This window comes from Prosopis cineraria, unplaced genomic scaffold (assembly GCF_029017545.1).
Source record: "Prosopis cineraria cultivar Desert tree isolate PC_DT_omini unplaced genomic scaffold, ASM2901754v1 PC2, whole genome shotgun sequence".
Lineage (NCBI taxonomy): Eukaryota > Viridiplantae > Streptophyta > Magnoliopsida > Fabales > Fabaceae > Prosopis > Prosopis cineraria.
Window position 1 is genome coordinate 27,016,351 of NW_026555333.1, and position 19,955 is coordinate 27,036,305.

General features: G+C 31.3%; 2 pseudogenes; both read right to left on the bottom strand.

Annotated features, from left to right (window-relative positions):
• Positions 1-9,672: 9,672 nt before the first annotated feature.
• LOC129302082 (DNA-directed RNA polymerase subunit beta''-like) lies at positions 9,673-10,932 on the bottom strand (annotated as a pseudogene).
• A 2,795-nt stretch (positions 10,933-13,727) lies between these two features.
• Positions 13,728-16,890, bottom strand: LOC129303634 (DNA-directed RNA polymerase subunit beta-like; annotated as a pseudogene).
• Positions 16,891-19,955: the final 3,065 nt, after the last annotated feature.

Here is a 19,955-nt window from a genome sequence, read left to right on the forward strand (position 1 = left end):
TGAACAGGTGTTGTGGGGTGCCTAACACCTTGCCCACACCCAACCGACTCCCAAATCTATTTTCTGTTTTTGTAGACCACCCTTATCCTCCTTTAAATAGTTTTCCAAGATTTTCTCAAAATCTTGGTGGCGACTCCCATTTCTTCAGTCTTCTTTCTGAAGGCTGGAACCTCTGCTCTCGCACCGTTCACGTCGCATTTTCGGGTGCGACAATGCTTTAATGGTTATTACTTGCTAAATTCAAATTCTTCTTGATTCTTGCTTAATTTATCTTATCCATTCAACTTCTATTAGGTCTTAATAAGGAGATGATTGTCTAAATTCAATTGTTCTAAATATTAAAGCAAGGTTTTGGCAAGGCAAAATTTAGTGTAATTTGTTTTATCAAAGTTTGGCAATTGTTCAAGGGTTATATGTCTTCATCTAAACCACATTTACCTAGTCCTAGCGGTCACTAGGCTTTTATTTTGTCAGTTGAGTCACATAAGGACTAAGCTCATGCAATTAAGGAGTCTATGATTGTAGAATAAATTCAAAACTTGGAGAATTCACTCACTTGCTTGTTTAAGTCAATTTTACTTCTATTTACTTTCACTTGAAATTTAGAAAACTAAAAAAATACTTCTTTTCTTGATTTTCTTTTTGTGTTAAGCCAACATTGATTTTAAGTTGTCAAGATGGTTTATGAATTAAACTTGTTTACTTAGCTTGCTCTCTTGGGATTTGATGACCTAGGATGTACTTAAATATATTCTAATTTCTTTGAGAAGCTTCTTATGACTAGGGTTTTTTAGGAACCTACAAATAACCTCTCTAGTCAATGTGATAGTGATAGTGTCCTTTCCTCAAGTGGTAGCAGCAATGGTGATTCACTTTCTCATCTACTTCTTACCCATTAGTTGAATGGGAATAATTACCTGTAGTAGTCTAAGAGTGTCCTTATATTCATACAAGGTCAGAATAAGGAGCGTTATTTGATTAGGTTTTTGAAAGCACTAGAAGTTGGTGACCCCAAGTATGAAACTTGGTGTGCAAAAAATAATATGGTGATGACTTGGTTGATTTATTTGAAGAACCTAGAGATAAGTGAAAATTATCTCCTTGCCAACTCAGCCTAAGAAATTTGGGAGTCTTCTCGGTGTACTTACTTTGTCAAAGAAAATACAGCAGCAATTTTTCAAGCAATACATACTCTTCAAACCCTTACACAAGGGGAGAAATTGGTCACCTTATATTGCACTACTCTTATGCGTCTCTAGCAGCATATAGATCCATATGAGGTGCACCAATGGTCTTATCAGGCTCATGCTCTTTATTACAAGATGGTGGTTGAACAAGAGTGGTGCTATAAATTTCTCCTTGGCCTTAATGACTCCTATGAGGATCTTCAAGGAAGAATTATGGGTATAAAACCTCTACCTTATCTTAAAGACACATTTAACATGATTATATATGAAGAAAGATGCAAAACTCCTAGTACAGCTTCCTTCTTCTACCTCTTCTACCTCTTTTTAGCATTAGAACTTTTGCTATAATGGCTCATGGTCATCAAAGGGGGGATCACAAAGGAAAAAAGTCTTTTCGATGGGAGCATTGTAACAAAAAGGTCATACTCGAGAAACTTGTTGGCAGATTCATGGTAAGCCATCTTATTTAAAGTCCAACCTCAGGGGTGATAACAAGGGGGAGCATAAAGGTTATAGCAAATGGTTCACTGCCCACCCTACTTATGATTATATACTCAATACTAAGGAAATTGTTATGATGAAATGCATTCTAGAGAAATACTCTCGTGATGAGACAAGTGAGAAAACTACTCCCTCCGTTACCTCAGCCCATATTGGTAAGACTCATTAACTATATTGAGTACTATGTCTCATTGTAACAGCATTTGGGTGGTTGATTTAGGGGCAATAAACCACATTACAGGTTTTTGGGAATTATGTTTTGAATTTAGCACTCATTCAGAGTATACTCGTGTACAAGTAGCCAATAACACATATGCTCGGGTTATGGGAATCGCATTGTCATTGTCCCTAACTTTATTGTTTTGAAGAATGTTTTATATGTCCTTGATATGGTGATATCCAATCTAGTTTATTATCTGTCACATGTATTACCTACCACTTATCTTGCCTTGCCACATTTGACAAATCTCATTGTACTTTTCAAGATTTGGCCTCAGGGACAATGATTGGCAATGCTAAGGAATGCAATGAGCTCTACTATCTGGAAGGCAAATTTATCAGTTAACGCTGTTCAATTGATCCTACTTCCAATTCTATTTCTATTTGTTCTCTTTTCTCTTAAGAAGACATTATGTTATGGCGTTCTTATTTAGGCCACCCCAGTTTTGATTATATGAAAAAAAATTTTCCCAACTCTAGGAATAAAATTGAATTTCATTATGATACTTACCAATTTGCTAAACAAACTTGCAATCTTTTCCTTACTAATTCTTATATCCCCTCCACACCTCTTTTTTCCTTATAGATAGTGATGTATGGGGTTCATCATGAATTGAAACTCAAATAAAGGCCAGGTGGTTTGTTTCTTGTATTGATGATCATATGTGGTTGACTTGGATTTTTCTAATGAAAGATAAATTTAAGTTTATACTATTTTCAAAAAATCTCATGCATTTGTTTAAACTCCATTTCAAACTTCTATAAAGATTCTTCATGGTGACAATAGAACTGAATATCTCAATTCTACTCTTTACACCTTCCTTGCTAAAAATGGGATTCACTACCAAACTTCTTGTGTACATTCTCCTCAACAAAATAGAGTGGTCGAGACAAAAAACAGAGACCTACTTGAAGTTGCTATGCCTTCTTACTGGATAATAATATTTCACACAAATTTTGGGGCGATGCCTTATAGTTGCTTACCTCATTAACCACATGCCCTCTAAAGTTCTCAACTTCCAACCACCTCTTGACTTGTACTTGACATCCTATCCTCATTCACATTTAATTAACTCTCTTCTAAAAAAGGTCTTTGGGTGCACTGCTTTTATCTTTCATGATGCAAGCAACAAACCTAAATCTCAATCCATTAAATGTATTTTTTAGGGTATTCATCTATGAAAAAGGGTTATAAGTGTTATTCTCCTGATACTTGCAAGTTCTGTGTCATAACCAATGTCAGTTTTGTTGAATCTCTCCCTTTCTTTTAGAAATTACCCATTCAAGGGGAGAATGATGGTGGATGGCTAATTTGTACTACTAATAATGGTCATTCAAATAATAAATAAATTGGCAGCCCTAATGTGAGTCCTCATACATCACTAGACCCTTTTTTATTGACTCTAGTTCTATAGATATTTCAAGTCTTGAACTACCTATCCCAGATTTTGAACTACCTATCTCTGAACTTGAAATTCAACTAACCCAAACTGAGCCTGATTCTGAGCCATGCTTAGATGAATAAGGGATAGATCAATTTGAATAACACATGAATAATGAAGATCCCATTGATGCTCCAAGGAAAAGCCATGATTCTCAATCTAAGGGTAATCTTGAAGACCATCAATGGCCTATTGCTCTTAGAAAAGGTAGAAGTTGTACTAGACACTCCATCAATAGGTATGTCTCTTATAACAAACTCAATACTCAATTTGAGCACTTTCTTGCTACTGTTAATAGTGGGAATATACCTAAGACTTTTAAGGAAGCCATAGTTGATCTTAAATGGAAGGCTGCTATTAATGAAGAGTTGAAAGCTCTAAATAAAAATCAAACATGGAGGATTATGGAGTTATTGAAGGGAAAGTTAGTTGTATGAAGTAAATGGGTTTTTACAAAGAAATTTAATTTAGATGGTAGCCTCAATAAATATAAGGCTCAATTAGTTGCCAAAGGCTTTACCCAAACCTATGGCATTGACTACAATGAAACTTTTGCATTGAAATTCAATACCATAAACATTCTTCTTTCTCTTGTTTCTAATTTATACTAGCCATTATTAAGAATACTTTCTTAAATGGGGACTTGGAAGAGGAAGTATACATAGAGATTCCATTAAGACTGAGAGGTTTAGATAATATAGGTAAAGTATGTAAATTGTACAAGTCACTACATGGCTTAAAGTAGTCACCTAGGGCTTGGTTTGAATGGTTTACTCGTGTTGTAAAGGGATTTGGGTATGTTCAATGTCATGCTAATCATACACTATTTGTAAGACAGTCTGGTTAGAAAATAACTGTCCTAATCATGAATGTGAATGATATGGTACTAATAGGAAATGATGCAGAGGAGATCTTAAAGCTAAAACAATGACTGGCCAACGAATTTGAGATTAAAGACCTTAGATGTGAACACTATATTTTGTCTGGGCATTTTTAAATTTAATAGAAAATAATAAATTCAAAAAAAATATAAAAATACAAAAAAAAAATTAATCCTTTCTAGGATTATATTTTCAAAACAAAAAAATCTTTAATTAATAGGGTTTAATTTTATTTTAATCTAGATAATCTTTTGTTGATTAGAATTTTATTTCTTCTAGTTCATTAAAATAACCAAAAAAATATAAAAATATAAAAAAATTTAATCTTGTTTAGGATTACATTTAAAAAATAATAATCTAACAAAATTTAAAAAATAATAAAAATAATAATAAATATTCTTGTTTCAATCTTTGAAAAATATTTCCTAAATTATCCCAACCATTCAAGATATTAGGAACCAACTTTTTGAGAGTTATCTTTTTTAAATTTCTTCCTTTAAATTTTGTTATTTTCTAAAAAAAGGGATATTATTGCTTAATTCAAAATTAGATTTTTCTCTCTTAATCTGATTTTCAAAATTATGATTAACATAACATAAAAAACAAAAAGAAAGCATTAAAAAAAGGGGCATTAAGCATTAAAAAAAAGAGAAAGAAAGCATCAAGCATCCGGCCACATGCATATGAAGAAAGCAAGCAGAGTAGAGCAGACACACCCATAAATGAAGGAAGCAGAAAATGCAGTCATGCACACAGAGGAAAGAAGAAAAGGAAAGAGAGAGAAACTTAGAGTAAGCAACCACAGTCCCAAACTCATTTGGCCAGATGAAAATGTAGAAAAAAAAGGATAGAAGAGAGCAAACAGTACACATAAAAACTAGAACACACACACACATACACTTTTGACCAGTAGAAGAAAAAACAAACTACAAACCAAGAAGACCAAAACATTAGGTCACATGTAGAGAAAAAGAGTAGAATGCTAGAACATGTAAAGAAAAGCAGTAGAAACATAGCATGCACACATGCAAAGAAAAGGAGTTAGAGACGTATGAAAAAACAGGCAAGGATGCACAAAAAGAAGAAAAAATAGAGCATAGAAAGAGGAAGTAGAGAGCACAGAGACAAGACAAAAATGGAGAATGAGAGAGATGGGTTCTGGAGGAGAATCTAAACAGTACTTGATTTTTGCTTCTAGAGGTTGGAGTTGAGAGAGTGAGAGGAGAGTGATTGAGCACCTTGATGTAAAGGTGTTCAAATATGTATCAGCATTCAAAAAACATAGGTGAAGGAATGAAGGGATTGACGGCACATTTATAGCAAAGAAGAAAATGCAGAAATAGTAGCATGCATGTGCACATGGGTTATTGGACTGAATAAGATCATCATTATCTTCTTCCCTTAGTTGCATTGGTATGGGTAGAGAATTTACCAAAGCTACTTGAGTTCATTTGCCTCATGTCCTCCTAGTTCGAGTTCATTCATCGTCGCACAAAACTCTCATCTCTCTTTCTCGGTCATAGTCAAACTATGATAGATGAAAGAAGAGGGAACTGAGCACAGTAAGGGAAAAATGGATGAGAGAGACCAAGAGTAAGAGAGCAATATCAGAGATTTCTAGAGGTTATAAAAAGAAAGAGATTGAGATGGAGAGAGACTGAGAGAGATTTAGGGTTGATCTTCAAAGGGGATCTGAATCCGAAAACGTGGAGTATCGTGAACATAAATGAAGCAGAGACTAGTAGATGTAGGAGGGAAGACTGAACCATGAAAGGGGGTATATTAGAATGAAGAAGAAAAAGAACAAGTTGATTGGAGATAACTGTCAAAAGGTAATTATTATGGCTTGAATAATATTATTCTCCTTTTCCCTTTTCTTTTCCCTTATATTAATCTTTCCAAGCTAATTGGTGGGCATAATTTTGCATGAGTCCTTGACTAGCTATTTATAAAATATCCTGTGTAATCTTTCATCTCTTAATGGTTTAAAGGCATAGTTCTATTCAAGTTTTGAGATTCTTGACACTTGAAAATTAATCACTAAGCTTGCCTACTAATTTTGAAAATTTGACAAGTTCTTCATCTTGTGATGTTTGTGTTCACAAAATGGACTTGTGATGGTTTGTATTATAAGATATCCAACGTGTCTAATCTAGGTATGTTTAGTTTTGCATGATTCATTCTCAAATTGCCTTTCAATCTTTTTAATTACTATGTTTTAGAAAAATGCAACGTGTGGTGGTATGGTTTGATCCTTATATTAATCTTTGTTCATTTGTGATAGTTTATTTATGCATATCGGTAATCGTGGCTAATAACATGCATATACCTCATAGTGCTTTCTATTTCCGTATGTTGTCACAATTTCCTTATAAGAGGCTAAAGTATAAAAAGAAAAAACAATGATATATATATATATATATATATTTGGTTTATTTGTAGTGTGAGATTTCAAGAGTCTCTACAAGTATTTAAATTTAAAATGATCTTAAACTGTGTAAATCAATAAAATTTTATAGGTATGAGGATCAATCTTGTATATATTTATATGGGTTTCAAAGGCCCATCATTAAAATTAACTCTCTTTTTACAATTTAAATAAATAAAATATTTAAGTCGCATGTGAGATTTCAAGAATCTTTATAAAAACTTAAATTAATCACATCATCTTATAGGATAATAAGTTCTCACAGATGTTGTGATTATTAATTTGTATATATTAAATAAATATTTTTTTACTAAAATTAAATTAATGTATTTAAATTATAATCATATTTACTAATGAGATCTTTAAGTCATGTGAGATTTTTGAATCTCCCTAGGCCTCTAGAATAATCATATTACCATGTGAGTTAATAAAGCTTTGTAGGTATAATGATTAGGATTTCATATAAAAAAATGCATAATAAATCTAGTAAATTAATAGAAATATATTTAAATAAATTTAGTTCTTTTATCGTGTGAGATTTTAGAATCTTCATAGATATTTAGAATAATCATATTATCGTATAAGTCAATAAGCAGGTATAATAATTAAGATTTTTTTGAAAAAAGTGTATATGTACATACATGCTCAAAAAATGATTATTAATACTTAAAAATATACATAAGAATATAAATAAATAAATAAATAAAGTTGTTAAATTCTTTTATCGTGTGAGATTTTAAAATCTCCATAGATATTTAGAACAATTACATTATCATATGAACCAATAAGGTTCTATAAGTATAGTAGTTAAATTCTCAATCATAAAACATAAAAAAATTAAAATCTTTTCTTTCCTTATTTCATAATTTTAAAAATTGAGAAAATAATTAAAATTAAATTACTTTTTACAATTTAAAATACAAATATCCAAATTTCAAAAAATTATTTTATTTTCAAAATGGTGAATTATTTCTAATTAATTTCTCTTCAAAAAAATATTTTCACCAATAATTTTTAATCTCGAACTATGTAGACTTTGATCCCCATCACAGGTTACGTAGGCCTCAGAGTCTGATTTTGAGTCAAGTCCTCCCTTATAAATAAATAAATATTTCTTACTTAATTATTATCATTTTTATGTTAAATGCTTGAATAAGAAAGGGATAATTAAAATAACTTTAAAACCATATTAATTTAACATAACAAACTTAAGTAACTGTTCTAATGAATAGGTGATGTGGGGTGTCTAACACCTTCCCCACACTCAATTGACTCCTGAACCTATTTTCTGGTTTCACAAACCATCCTTATTCTCCTTTAATTGGTTTCCCAAGATTTCCCTTTAAATTTTAGTGGTGACTCCTGTTCAGCCGGTTCCCACCCCAAAGGTCGAAACCTCTATTCACACACCATCTACATTGCATTTTCAAGTGTGACATTGGAAATCTAAGATATTTTTTAGGTTTGGAGGTTCTTGCTTATCAAAGGACATTAATGTATCACAGAGAAAATACACCCTGGATTTGTTCAAGGAAACTGGAATATTGGGAGCAAGACTTGCAAATACTCTAATGGAATTAAATTGCAAATTTGAAAGTGAAACTTGATAGGAAGACAGTGAATAATGAAAGATACCAGAAGCAAGTGGGAAAACTTATATACTTATCTCACACAAGGCCTGATATATCCTTTGTAGTAGGAGTTGTAAGCCAGTTTGTAGGCAACCCTCAAAGGGAGCATTTGGAAGCTGTATACAAAGTCCTTAAATATTTAAAAAATACACCTAGAAAGGGTTTATTCTTCTCAAAGGGGAATAAGCAAAGTGTAGAAATTTATACATATGGAAATAAGAGAACTCTCAGATCAGAAAGTGTAACAGATGTAGAAATCTACACCGATACAAACTGGGCAAGAGCTATCCATGATAGATGCTCCACTATAGGATATTGCACCTTTATGTAAGGTAATCTGGTAACTTAAAGAAGTAAGGGACAACCAATCATAACTAAAAGCTCGGTAGAAGCTAAATATAGGGCACTAGCTCTTAGAATTTGGGAAGGTATATGGGTTGTATAACAACTAAAGGAACTTAGTGTTGAAATGAAAGCTCCTATAAAAATATGGTGTGATAGTACGATAGCTCTCAAGATTGCAAACAATCTGGTTCAACATGATCAAACTAAGCAAGTTGAGATTGATAGATATTTCATGAAAGAAAAAATTAAAGCTTAGATCATAGATCTAGCATACATTCCCTTAGCAAACCAAGTTGCAAATATGATGATAAAGCCTCTTGTACAAGCCAAGTTTGCAAATATGATGATAAAGCCTCTTGTACAAGCCAAGTTTGAAGATTATTGGTTTTTTGGTCTTTTATATTATATATTAATTATTAATATCTTTTTGGATATTTTTTTTTCCTTTATATATCTTATATTTATTTTTATACAAACTAAAAATCAAAATGAGATAAGATATAAGTAAAAATCTATATTTGTTAATGTTTTGAAATGTTCAATAGAAAATTGACCTCATGTTGTTAGCTTTTTTGAATTCAAATTCTTTAATGTCTCTATTTTTGAAATGCAATATTTCTTTTAGTGGGGTTCTTAAAGTCGAAACTAAGAGGAATGTATAAACCAATGCTTCCAGAAGTACCTCTATATTCCGCTTAGTGGGGTTCAGTTCGACAATGGGTTTGAGTCAATGATTGGAAAACTTTCTTTTCTTCATCTTGATTTGTGTAGAAATTTAAGAACTATGATCCTAGTTAAATAAATTCATCTTATTAATTAAATTCAATTGATAATCAATTCCATTTCTATTAATCTATTAAATAAGAGGGTTAGAATAGAAATGGAAATGGAATGGCTAAGGTGCGGCAAGAATATCATACAGGATACTTAAATGAAAACATAAATACTGTAATGTGATTCTAAATATAGTTAGAAATCATTGTATTACTTAATTATTACTATACGCCTAGTCGATTGGAATTGAAAAAATTCTGTAACTTATTCTACATATTAATCATTTTGAACTAATAGAAAACTTTTTGGTGGAATAGCAACATTATGTAGAATAGTTTCACTTTCAATAGTTACATACAAGTCTATATAACATAGAAAAGTAGGGAGTCTATGACGTGTACATGTAAGATGAACCAAATCCTCATTGAATTTGATTTTTCCATTAGAGGGGGCTTGTACATGTTCTGCAGTACCCCCTGTGAATACTCCACCAGTATGAAAAGTTCTTAATGTTAGTTGAGTACCCGGTTCTCCAATAGATTGACCCACAATAATACCTATAGCTTCTCCTAGTTCCACTAAGTCGCTATGAGTAGGACTCCAGCCATAACACAATTGATAGATCCAAAATGTACTCCTACAAGTAAAGATGGTTTGAATAGATATTGGTTATGTTTGAAAGGTTATGAATTGATTGAAAAGTCTAATCCCAATATCTTGATTTCAAATGGCAATGCATCGTGAACCTGTATATATATCATCTGCTAATACACGACCAATTAATGTTTGTATCAAAATTCTTTCCAGCATCATCCTATTCCGAGGACTCATAGAAATCCATCAAATAGTGCCACAATCTGTTTTAAATACAACAATGTGTTGAACCACTTCAACAAGTCTACATATAAGATATCCAACATTTGATGTTCATACAATAGTATCCATAACTCCTTTGCGGGATTTATAGCAAGAAATGATATATTCTGTTGAAGATAGTCCTTCACGTAAATTGCTTTGAATGGGTAAATCAATCATTTGTCCTTGTGGATCTGACATTAATCCTCTCATACCTACTAATTGGTGTACTTGAGATGTATTTCCTCTAGCTCCTGAAAAAGACATTATATGGACTGGATTAAAAGGATCAGTCATCTTAAAATTAGGATTCATTTCTTATCGCAGATATTCACTTATAGTATACCATATCTTAATGGATTGGCATAATTTTTCTACCGCATGCACATTCCCATAATGATGGTGTTTTTCCAAAATCAAACTTTGTTGTTCAACATCTTATACTAGCCGTCCCTTATAAGGTATTATTAAAAGATCATCAATTCCTAATGAAATGGATGTAGTAGTAGCTTACTGAAACCCTAGAGTTTTTACTTGATCTAGGATGTGTGATGTATATACCGTTCCTAAGTGATCTATTAATCTGCTAATAAGTCATTTAATGGCAGTTCTGTCTATCACTTTATTGTGAAAGACTAGATTGGCTTGTTCTGTCATAAGTACCTCCATATTCCTCTTAGTGGGTTTTGGTTTGACAATGGGTTTGAGTCAATGATTGGAAAACTTCCTTTTCTTCATCTTGATTCATGTAGAAATTTAAGCACTATGATCCTAGTTGAACCAGAGAAACTCAAATTGACATTAGTATCATAAATTTACTTGGCTTAAATATGATCTATATGAATAGGCCCTGCAAAAGCCTTGTATAGCTTCTTTAATTTCTTGATAAAAAGAAATATAATATAACGAATTTCTTTTTTTACTTCTTACTACTAGATAGTACCCATAAATCTCATGATGGATGCCTAAAGATTCATAGTAAACTTCGATAAAAACTTCTCTTGAAGAAATAATGCATTGATCTAGTCAATACTGAAGCCATAAAGGACTATCAAAATTTATTCTTTTCTGTCGATAAGCTCTAATTGCATCATTGGAATTAGCAAAAAAGTTTCTTTTTCTTTCATATACTTATAGTTATTATCATAAATTCTTTCATTTTTATAATTTCTGCGATTACATGGATTATACCTGCTTGCACAAATACCTTTACGATTCCCACTCATTATTATGTAAAGCCCAATAAGCATATCTTGAGTTGGTGCGGAAATAGGATCACCAATAGCCGGAGATAAAGGATTCATATGGGAAAACGTAAATAAACGAGATTTTGCTTGAGCCTCCAAAGATAAAGGCACATAAATAGCCATTTAATCCCCATCAAAGTCTACATTGAATCCCTTACAAACTAATGGATGTAAACAAATAGCACATCCTTCCACTAAAATGGGTTGGAATGCTTGTATGCCTTCTATGTAGAGTAGGTGCTCTATTTAGCAATATGGGATGCACTTGCATAACCTCTTGAAGTATTTTCCATACAATTGGTTCTTTTTCCTGAATTTTATTCTTAGAAACTCCTGTGTTTGAAGCAAAATGTTTTTTAATTAGACCACGAATTACAAACATCTAGAAAAGCTCTATTGCTATTTTGCAGGGCAGTCTACATTGATATAATGAATGTGAAGGACCTAGGACAATGACAGAATGCCCTGAATAATCAACCCGTTTGCCAAGCAGAGTCTCATGAAATCTTCCCTCTTTGCCCTCAATTACATCTAAAAATGACTTGTGAACCTTATTATGATTGTCTCATTGGTTGTCCGCAGATTCCATTATCAAGAAGTGTATCTTGTACCAATTTCTCCTGACACATTACTAATTCCCTTGGCGTCAATCTACTTGTTGTTAATAGATTGATAAGAGTATTGTTCCAATAGATAACTCTTCGATAGAGTTCATTAATATTTGAGCTCATTAGTTTACCTCCACCTATTTGAATAATTGGTGTCAATTTGGGAGGAAGAATTGGCAACAGACATAAAACCATCCATTTTGGTTCTATATTTGTTTGAATAAAATGCTTAGCTAGCTAATTCCATGCGTCGAACCAAAAAATTCTTTCTTTTTCCAACTTTTTGATCTTCTGTGGATCCTTCTTCCCCTAATTCTTTCCATTCTATCAATGAAGAATCAATAAGAATTCTCAAATTTAGATCGGCTAATTGTTCTCGGATAGAATCTACTCCAGTAGAAATTTCTCGATTTCAAAATGTATCAAAACCTTAGATAGTAAAAAAAAGTGGGATGCTATATTTCCAGGATTGGATTTCATATTTGAATGAACCTCGTCATTATAAGAAAGTAGGTTTTTTAACTACGGGCCAAGCAAATGAAAAATTTGGATAGGATCCAATAGGATTTTCCCTTTTAAAATCGGACATGACAGTTTCCTCTCATCCGCTCAAGTAGTTACATCAAATAAGTAGGGGTTCTCGCTTTCAAATTCTATAAAACCCCTAAAAGTTCTACCCTTTACTCAAGTTCTCAATAAAGACCAGCAACATTTCATTGATTTATTCTACTTTTTATTTCTATTCAGATTTTCTGTTCCATTTAGATTTTTTGAATTATTTATTCAATTATCAATTACGACATAAAAGATAAAAGAAATGAAATGTGAAATTCTTGAGTAGTCTACCTCCCTTTGAATAAGGAATCTCTTTAATTCTTAATTTCTTAATTCAAAAAAAAAAGAAAAATTCTTAACCTTGGAATTTATAAGAGATTTCCTTATCTATGTATCATTCCATTTGATCTTTTAGGTTTATACTTTGCCTCGACGGTTATGCCACGATGTCTTTAAGCCTATATGTGATGGATAGACTTTCAAAATCATGATATATTTGCATATTTGATTTGAACATAATTTTAATTCTATCTAAAAGAAATGGAATAATTAATTCAAAAAAATGAAGAATTCTTTTTTTTTTTAATGAGGTACAACTATAAATTCATATTTATTTGTTACTAAATTGACCATAGACCTATTCCCTTTTTATTTGGGAATCTTAAATACACCCATAATTCTGAGCTTCATGTTACTCACCCCAAGAGACATGTTAGATCTAGGGCATCCTAATTTGATTGAATGGAATGACAATTTTTCATTCTAAATCTGTAAAATGAGAATTTGGATCAAATCACACATTGCAGTATACTAGACACTCTAATTCCTTAAGAGGTTTATCTAAAAGATTTGCAATATAACTAGGAAGATGTTTCAAATACCACACATAGGTTACTGGGCATGCCAATTTAATATATCCCATTTGATATCTCTATATCCAAGAATCAACAAATTTCTACTCTATATTGTTCACAAAATTTTTAGTCTTCTTTTTTATCTCCGATTACTTGATAATTTTCACAAGCACAAATCCCACTTTTCATAGGCCCAAAAATTCTTTCACAAAATAATCCATCTTTTTCAGGCTTATTGGTGTTGTAATAAAAAGTATAGGGTTTTGTTACCTCCCTAACTATCTCTCTATTAGGTAGCATTTTTTTTGGCCCAAGCACTTATTTGTTGAGGAGAAACTGATCTAATTCAGAGTTGTTGATGTTTATACTGATCAATCATAGAAGAAAAATTATGACTCATTCTGATTAAGCTTCCTTCCTATGAATCTGGAAGTTCTTCTCAAATACAAGGAAATAATTTAGCTCTAAAGCCAAAGATCGTAGTTCTCGAATAAGCAATCGTAAGGATTCTGGAGCATCTTCAAGTTTAGGTATTGTTCCTTCAATAATCATAGTCCCGAGTACTTCTCGATGAGCTCTAATATGATCTAATTTATAAGTAAGAGTCTCTTGTAAAATATGAGCAACAGCAAATCCCTTTAGAGCCCAAACCTCCATTTCTCCTACCCATTGTCCCCCTTACTTGGCCCCTTCCTCTAAGGGGTTATTGCGTAATAAGTGCATAATGTCCACTAGAGCGTCCATGTATTTTATCATCAACTTGATGAATTATTTTCAAGATATAAGGCTTTTTCTTAGATACTCGGGTTCAAATTTCCATGGATTCACTGTTTGCTTACTGGCTTCATATAATTTAGAGAACACTAGTTTTCTTAAAGCCTCTTGCTCGTATCTCTCATTAATAGGTGCTATTTGATAATGTCTATCTAGCATACCCCCTGCTAACCCAAGTGAGCATTGAAATATCTATCCTACATTTATTTGTGAAGGTACCCCTAATGGATTGAAGACCATATCAATAAGTCTTTTGCTATTTGAGGTGTCAATTTACCTACTAAAATATTGCCCGTCTCTACCCAAGATCCTAGTCTCACAATTGCATTTTTGTCTAAATTTCAAAGTAAATGGGCTTCTAGGTGTGGTATTTCATCAGTGATTCTTTCAAGACTGTGGCTTGTCACATGAGTCTGAATTTCATATTTTCATATATGAAAAGAAGTATAAATATCTTTGTAGACTAGATGCTCACTAATGAGTACAGCATCCTCAGAATTGTAACCTTCCCACGGCATATAAGCTACTAATACATTTTTTCCCAAAGTGAGTTCACCACTAACTGTAGCAGCACCATCCACTAAAATTTGTCCCTTTTTAATGCATTTACCTCGCTGAACCTAGGGTTTTTGATGCATGCAAGTATTTTTGTTGGAACATTGATACATAACTAATGGAATCCTTGGAGTATCCCTATTTCTTGATAAAATTATCTTGTCAGTATTAGTATAAATGATCTTTCCCTCGCGTTCGGCTATAGCGAGAACCCCTGAATCTAGAGCTACTTGGCATTCCAATCCAGTTCCAACAATGTACTTTTTAGATTGAGAAAGTAGAACTACTTGACATTGCATATTAGAACTCATTAAAGCCTGATTCGAATCATTATACTCGATAAAAGGAATGAGCGAAGCTCCAATAGAAAAATATTGGAAGGGAAAAATACTTCAAAGATGAACTTATTCCTACGCAATAGTCAGAAATTCTTAACGGTATTAAGCTGGAACAACTTGTTCCTCCTGAATACCTTGATTTAGTACCAAAGAATTTCTTGTTGCTACTATATAATATTTGTCTCTACTTGGTGATAAATAAAGCATCTGTATTCTTTTTGATCTCTTAAAGATTTCAAAAAATGGACTTTCTATAGACCCCTAATGAACAATCCTTGCATGAATTGATAGGGATTTGATAAGTCCAACATTGATTCCTTCATACATGTCAATTGGGCAAATGCGTCCATAATGACTAGGATGGATATCTCGTATTTGAAAACTAGTAGTTCGCCCTGTCAATCCTCTAGGGCTTAAATAACTCAATTTTCTACCATGAACTATTTCTGTCAATGGATTGGTTCGATCCAAAACTTGAGATAATGGGTGTAATCTAAAAAAAGATTCATAAGTGGTTGTTAATGGAGTTGAAGTCACCAAATTTTAGGAGTCGGTACCAATTTATACCTAATTGCTCCACATATAGTTCCTTTAACTATATTTTCTAAATGAACGAGAGCCAATCTAAATTGATCTTGTAAGAGATCTACTACAGAATGAACACATTTATTTTTCAAATGATTCATATCGTCAAGTATACCCATTCCAAATTTCATTCCAATCAAATGATCTGTAGTTACCAATATATCTCATGGTAACAAAAATGTATTATTCTAAGGTATATCAAGATTTAGTTGTCGGTTCATATTTTGTCAACCAATTCTTCGTAATTCACATCTTGAATTTTTTTTGTAATTCCTTACATTAGGATTCAAAAAATACTGGATCTCTACCGACACAAGCAAATTGTTAATAAATCTCTGAAATAGCATTATTTTTGACCTAATCTTTTTTTTTTCTCCTTATCATTTAGGAAAGATAAGAGAATCTCAAGGTAACAAACATTCTCTAGAATTTCTCTTAAATTTGAACCCATAGCTAATGATAGAACTAAAATAGAAATTTTTTGTTTCCCATTCACATGAGCCCATATCCTTGCTTTTCTAACAATCTCTAATTCTAATCTACCTCCCCAATCTGATATTATAGTGCCAGTATAAACTGAAATTCTATTATGGTCTAATTCTGAATGGTAATAGATACCGAGGCTTTGCAATATTTGATTGATTACAATTTTGTATATTCCATTTATTATAGAAGTTCCCAGGGAATTCATTAGAGGAATGTTTCCAATAAAAATCATTTGTTCTTAGATATCCCTACAGGTTTTCCAAATTAATCCTGCAAATACATATAATTCAGAGGAATATGTGAGTGAGTCATCTATAGCATCTTTTTCTTTATCAAGGGTTTTACCAAATAATTGAAATTCAATTTCTTAATTTGTATCTTCAATTTTTGAAAACTTAGAAAGTTCTTCTATTAAGCCCTGATCAATGAACCTACAAAACCCTTTAATTTGTATCTGATTCAACTTGAGTATTGTAGACATTCCTACATTTACACCCCCAAGCATTTTAACTTTCCCCATTTATAGAAAATATCCCACTATTTTCTCCCATTCTTCATCGAATCATATGAATCAATTTAGAAATAATGGAATTTCTATTTTTTTACTAAATTACATGAAATTTTACCTAACTCTGTATATGGAATGTATGAAAGACCTATGAACAGAGGAATAAATAGAATAATAAATTTATACTAAAATTGGAATTTTTTAACAAACGGATAGAATATAAATTTTAAATGGAAAGGAATTGACTTATGGAGTTTTTTAAAGAATATCTGAATCAAAAATGAATTCCATTTCTACCATTATTATGATATTCCATATTCCAATCTAATTCGATTGGATACTAGAAAAATAAATGAATTGGGAATTTGATCTGTTCAATGAGATAAAGACCTAATAATCATAAACAATATAGAATTTATTTTTTTAGCACTTAAACTTTTCATTGATTCAATTGTTCAAAAAAGAATTTGAATTTGCAAAGAAGAGAGAAAATTTTACCTATTTTTTTTAGTAGAATTCGTAGAATAGGATTAAGGTACGTAATAAGGCTTGGATTTATTAAACATGTGTAGATATAACTCTGGTCTAGCTATAGTTATCTATATAAATGTTTCTTCCTTTATTGCAGTCCTATTGTTTCGGAATAGCACATGTCTGTCATGTTAAATTTTTATTTTCTATTCAATCTATTTAATGAAAAATTGTAAAAAAAAATGCAAGTAAGAAATTTTTTGGAAAATTCCCTTCTTTTTGAAAATTCCCTTCTTATAGGCATTATAGATGGATAAGCTATCCAATTAAATAATATCTATGTAACAATTTATGTTCTAGGGTTTACATATATTGATAATTGTTGTTATAATTGAAATGGGATCTTTTTCTTGAAAAATAAATACTCATTAATTATGTTTCAATTTGGATTTTCTTATCTCATTAGGAAAAAACCATTTTTTTAATTAAAATTGAGGAATCATTCATGAACTAAATTAATAGTTAATGGTTCTGATTTGTCCTGAATTTTCACTTTTTTGATTGAAAATGCACGTTTGTTTTTTTCAAAAGAAAAAAGGTGGGGGGGAGGGGCTCTTTTAAGATTTAAGAATGGGATTAAGGAAGACGGAATCGAAGATACAAACAAATAAAAAAAAGAAGTTTAGAACTCCCTTTTTTAGTTTTTGGGGGGCATTGTCATATATTTTTTTGTATCATTTTGGCGACATAGCCGAGTAGTAAGGCGGGGGACTACAAATCCTTTTTCCCCAGTTCAAATTTGTGTGTTGCCTGATTGACAAAATAGCTTATTCCATTTTGTTGATATAAAACTTGACAGTTTTTTTTTTCTAGCAAAAGCAAGCGGGAGAAAGGGACTCTTGAGACTTCCTTGATTCTAAATTCTAAGCATCCCCAAGTTTTATTCTTTAAAATTCTATAAATCCTTATGTCTTGGATTCAATAATTCAAAAAAGATTCTAGTAGTGAAAAGGAATCGGTGAATCTTGATATCATAGTCCTTCCATTCCACTACTCATGTAGTGTCTGTCTATTGATTGGGTCTTGAATTAGATTGGATAGGGATAGATATAGATTGGACAGGGAATTGAATTCCATTTTTAGTTGGGAAGGGACAAAAAAAATTGTATATAGACTCCTAAATGTATATGAGCACTCTGGCATTCATTCAATATTAGTTAGATTGAATAGCTAATTGGCTTTCTTTTTTTTTCTTTTTCTATTGAATAAATTAAAATAAAGAGAAAATTCTAATATATATATATATATATAAATAAATATTCATTATATTCCTTTTTATTCAAAAAGAATATTAGAATTAAATATTCTAATAAATTGAAAAATGAAAATATTTATTAATATTTAGAAAATTGAAATTTCATTGAAAAGAAAAAAGAATTCTTTCTTTTCGGCAACCCTTAGTGAAAGAATTTATTCGGCTGTCTTTCGATTGTTTTATAGAGACAATCGGGAGGTGGTAAGGATTAGATTAAATGGAAATAAGAGTATGCGAAGTGATCTATCTTGATTTTATATTTTTTTTACTTAATGAAATTGAGGGCAACAAAAATAAAGCATTGGTCTTATTATTCTTACGTATTAGTAACATTCATTCCCTTAATACTACTAAGGGTGTCTTCAGATATTGTATTTGTACTTAATATTTTTTGATTATACTAGAAATCATATAAGAACTTGTTAGATGTTATAATTGGATTTATTAGATTCTTTCATCAATGATGTTAGGCCAGAATCCCTTTTTGACTCTGTGCCAATGATTCCACTATTATTTATTATTAGTGAACAATAACAAAAATGAAATAATTCCTTCATATTGATGGAAATAAGAGACATAATTTACATGGATATAGTAAGTCTCGCTTGGGTTGCTTTAATGGTAGTCGTTGCATTTTCTCTTTCCCTAGTAGTATGGGGAAGAAGTAGACTCTAAAAATACTACTAATTGAGTTGAGGGAAAAAATGCAAATCAAATTGTATCCATTGTTTTCTAGATGGGTTCTGAAATCTTATTTTTCTATTTAATTCATTAATTTAATTTCTAAATGGAAATAAAAAAATATCTACATTTCGGAATTTTAATGTATTCGAATGGAATAATGTATTCTATGGATAATATAGAAATAGAAAATACTCTTTCAATTAAACAAATATTTGACTTTTTCCTATGTTTGTATTTTGAAAGTCAAGGTAATACAAATAATCGAAAACTTATTCCAACCAAATTCTTTATTCTTTCTAAAATTTCAACGAACTGCCTCTTACCAAAGGTATATATGGACAATGAGGAATTGCAAAACCTATTTTTTGTTTATTTTTTATCCCCCTTTTTTACTTTTTTTCAAAGAGAAAAGAAATTCATTTTCTTATTAGTTATTAAGCGCGGATACACACTTTCTATAGTAAACAAAATAGACATAGTAGTTGTCTAAGGAGATACTACACATAATAAGATATTGCCGTTGCCTTAGGTGAGTCACATATTACATGCTTATTGCTTTTTTTATTATTTAGTTTTTTTATTTATTTGAGTTTTGAAATTGGATTTTTGATTTCATTCCATATCATGGTTCAAATGTTAAAAATCAGTTGGGTTTTTCTAATATTTTTGAAATAGGAAAAAGTTTCCCATAGAACCCTTAGATCATCTATTA